This window comes from Mandrillus leucophaeus, unplaced genomic scaffold (genome assembly GCF_000951045.1).
Source record: "Mandrillus leucophaeus isolate KB7577 unplaced genomic scaffold, Mleu.le_1.0 Scaffold377, whole genome shotgun sequence".
Classification (NCBI taxonomy): Eukaryota; Metazoa; Chordata; class Mammalia; order Primates; family Cercopithecidae; genus Mandrillus; species Mandrillus leucophaeus.
This window is the reverse complement of record NW_012103998.1, coordinates 960,500-964,720: the sequence shown is the minus strand read 5'-3', so window position 1 is coordinate 964,720 and position 4,221 is coordinate 960,500. Positions and strand designations below refer to the sequence as shown.

The 4,221-nt window shown below is 38.2% G+C and overlaps 1 protein-coding gene across 1 annotated transcript in view; it reads right to left on the bottom strand.

The window, feature by feature from the left end:
* Positions 1-185, bottom strand: part of NTN4 (netrin 4) — a 133,037-nt gene extending 132,852 nt beyond the window's left edge. Inside the window, exon 1 of the mRNA XM_011990315.1 lies at positions 91-185. The gene's annotated coding sequence lies outside the window, so the exon portion shown is untranslated. The remainder of the gene's footprint in view (positions 1-90) is intronic.
* Positions 186-4,221: the final 4,036 nt, after the last annotated feature.

Below are 4,221 nucleotides of genomic sequence, written 5' to 3'. Positions count from 1 at the left end.
CCCCCTCCCGGCGCGCGCCCTGCATCTTCCTGGTGATCCCTCTGGTGCCCTGCAGCACCCACAGGCCTCCCCTGGGAAGCAGTCTCCCACCTTCTCCCGGAACATTCCTAAGAGCAGTTGACTCCCTCTAGATCAGGTCAGGGCATGCCAAGGGGCTTAAAAAACCGCGAAACAGGCTAGCGCCTACTTCCCACATCCCCCGGCGAAACAAGCCCTCCCTCCTTCCCCAGCCACCCCCTCTCGGGGAGTCCCATGACCCGGGGACGGACACCCCAGCCCAGCCCCGGGTCAACCGCACTGAGAGCGCGCCAACTGCTAAGCGGCGTTCGCAGCTTCTGTGCTGCCTTTTGCGGGGGTAGGGGGATGTCTCGGCTAAACAATCGCTGCCTACATGATCCAAAGGTGTGCCCACTTTGGTGTAAGAGGTGTTGCCTAACTCAAACTCAAGGTGCTGAAAGAAAAGGGTCACAGGATTAGTTAGTGGGCAGTGTAAGAACGTCCTTGTCCAGAGGCAGGGCAGAGGCATGACAAAGGGAACTCTTTGGTCCTTCCAAGCATTCTCCCTTTATAGAGTATGCTGTGCTGTGAAACAGTGTTAGGAACTAACTTATGGAGAGCAATTTAGTAGCAACCACACGCAGCTAATTGCAGACAGGATTGCTCAGGGCTGGTGCTTCTGGAAAGAGATAAAATAGCAGCCGAGTCTGAGATTTTTGCAAGTTCTGTGAAAATATAATTCTACTTACACATCCAGGGAAACTGGCAAAAGTTAAGTCGACAGCAATTTTGTATTGCAGTGTTCATTTTGTTCCTTTGAATATTTTCCAGAAAATTAACTATGTTCCAGATACCATTTAGTTGTTGTGTCTGTTACAGATGAGGATAATTCAGAGTTTTGGGATACATGTAGATATTATTTACAATGATCCAGCCAGGAACATACAAGAAGTTTATATCTCTCAGGGGGATCTGTGTTGAGGTCAGCATAATTCATTTGAGAGACATTAAAATTATTCTTCTGGCCAACACAGGAAAGTAGCAGAAGGTGTGGACAGCAATTCATGTAACATCACCTGCTTTAGAAAATAAACCCTTTGAGTTTTCAAATACTGGCAATGTTGGGGCTTTCTTCATATCTCCTAATGGAGCCATTGAAACACCTCTCCAATTAATCTTTTTACCAAATAAATGATAGGAAACTATAACAGCCAAAGGTTCTTAGCATAAATATTAATTTAATAGCCAAGGCAAATTAAACAAAGGGGTGGATGCACATTTATTATTAACTTCTGAGTCCAGTATATTTAGGCAGAAGTAATCCATTTCTGTTTTTCAATTAACAAAATTGTACGCATTTATCATGTACATGATGTTTTGAAATATGTATATGGTGTGGAATGACTAAATCTAGCCAATTAACATATGCATTTAAGAACACTTTACACCCACTGTCTTAGCATTTTTCAAGAATACAATATATTGCTAAAAGTATAGAACGCTTCGCAAATTTGTATGCCATTCTCATGCAGAGGCCATGCTAATCTTCTCTGTATTGTTCCAATTTTAGCATATGTGCTGCCAAAGCAATCATAGAACAATTCCATATCTCATTACAAATTTCAAAGCTATTTACTGTCTGCACGAATCCTGCATTGATAATATATTTCCTTGATTGCTGAATAACTGGCTTTTATTTCCTTTAACAAGATAGAAAGCTCTGTAATGGTAGAACAGTCTTTAATATTCAGTTTATAAAAAACATTACTATGTTTTTCTGATATTCTTCCTTATTCTCAGCCAAGAACACCTACAATAAGTATTCATTACATGTTTTTGACTGAGTTATGTTAAAACTATTGTTATATACTAAGGGGCTAAGGAGACTAAGGACTAAGGAGAAAACCAGTTGTATCAGAATGATTTCCCGTATTTAAAAGGACACCAATACTATCTATATGAAAAGCTCAGGAGAGAAAAGTAGTCAGCATTCCAATAAACATCATTTGCTTATGTAGTCCAGTTTAGTTACAAAGGATATTTTCATTTTGAAGAAACTATCCAAGAAAAGGTTACCTACATAAGAAACATCTTGGATAAGTATATTATTGCCTATGATTTTGTTTTTGAAAACATCAGTAATGGATTCAGAATATTTTGTATTCTATGAATTAGTAGGAAGCTTAGCAAACTTACAGAATTTCAATAACAAGTTCCCAGAAACCACAAAATTGATAAGTTAAATCTAGAATATTCCTGAGAATTTGAAAGGAAGTTAAAAGGGTCTTTGAAAAGTAAAATAAATGGCATACCCAGGTGTGGTGGCATATGCCTCTGGTCCTAGTTACTTGGGAAGCTGAGGTAAGAGGATAGCTTGAGCCTGGAAGGTTGAGCTGCAGTGAGCTGTGTTGGCACCATTGTACTCCAGCCTGGGCAACAGAGTGAGACCCTGTCTCAAAATAAATAAAATAAAATAAATGGCAAAACTCTGTGCACCAAAAATTTTACTCACAGGAGAGCCCTTCAGGACCTCACTTAAATTATTCATGCATTTTTATGAAGTTGGTTATGACATCTTTCTAGATCACAGCCTATTGGAAGTAACAAATTAGAATGGAGCAGGATGCTGTTAAAGACAGGGGATAAGCTGAGGCGATCTGGTAATGAGAAGGAAGAGAAAACTCTAAAAAGTAGCTAGAAATGCAAAAACAAAAACAAAACACCCACAGCAATCTGAGGCCTTCTAGTGCAGAAACAAAGCACCAAAAAGCTATAAAGGCATCACTCTCCTGTAACTTAGTAGAGTAAGTGAGGTTCCTAGTGGAGCGTAGGACCTTCAGAATCAGGAGGGACCCTTGAGCCCAACTTCTCACTCCATCAAAACCCCTTTCCACAAAGCCTGTGTCCAAAGGTCATCCAGTTTCTGCTCTAAAAATCTCCACAAACAAAAGCCTCAAAGGCAATTCTGCTCATTTTTGGCACTGTTCTATTTAAGTGGGATGTTTCTCTTCTTAAAATTCTGTGTTTATAGTTAAATCATCTGCAACCACACAGAATAAGTCCAATTTCCCTTCTGGTAGGTATTCAATGATTTAAAGTCAAGTTTTAATAATTTTCACCTTAACTATCCTTTTAATTTAAACACCCTTGTGACAGGATTCCCATACTTTTCACCATCTTAATCACCTCTTTTCAGATATACTCCAGCTTGTCTTACACTGTGCTCCTAGAACTCAACTCCAGGTTTGTCTGATCAACATAGAATAGAACTAACAGTTTCCTTAACTTAGCTCTATGGCTTATAGTTCTGTAACCTAATGTGATGTTGGCTGGTATATTTGAAGTCAACTAAAATCCTTTTTTCATATATTGGTATCTTACTGAGTCATCAATAAAAGGTAAAATATGATTTGTTTAACCAGAGGGAAATATTTTCACTAAAATACATTGCATGTAGTAAGCATTCAATAAACATGAATTTGAAGAATAAATCAACAAATTTAAGCTGCTAAATTTGAAAAATGGTCACAAATTTTAAAAGAAACTTCTAGTTTTCAATGGACTACCTATTTTCTGAAAAGGTGATCACTTTTATGGAAAATTTGACTCTTCAACAATACTATATACAACTGGCATTATTATACATTTCCAAGAAAAAGAAAGACTCTGAAAATAGTGATATTTTTAGTATACCTAGTGTTTTTTCTCCATGGAAGTATAAACATGATCTCATTTATCCTCACAGCATCAATGTGTGGGAGGGAACAGGAATAGTTGTGCCCATTTATACAAACAGAAAGCAAGATGAACGATGTAAGTGCCAAACTTAGATCATACAATAAATACACACTGAAGATAGGACCTGGGTTTCCAGTTTAAAAAATCATTGCTTATCCACCAATTTTCCGTGAGTACACTCTTATCTCTCTTTGAACTGGAAGACTATTGGGAGAAGATAAAATGGAGAATTGTTTTCATTAAACTAATCCTAGATTTTGTTTTCTACCTGGACTGTGCCCTTTGAATGCCCTTTAAAAACATCATCTTGGGAATTTCCTTAAGCTTTAACCTAAGCCTCCTGCCACGGGCACTCTTTCTTATTTCATGTGCTTCCTGGCTTCAGTTGCTCATTCCTAGGAAGGGAGTGAGAGCATTTGAAAATACACATGCTCTTCCAGGAAGGTAACTATACTTTTCTTAAAATAAAAAAAAAAAAAAAAAAAG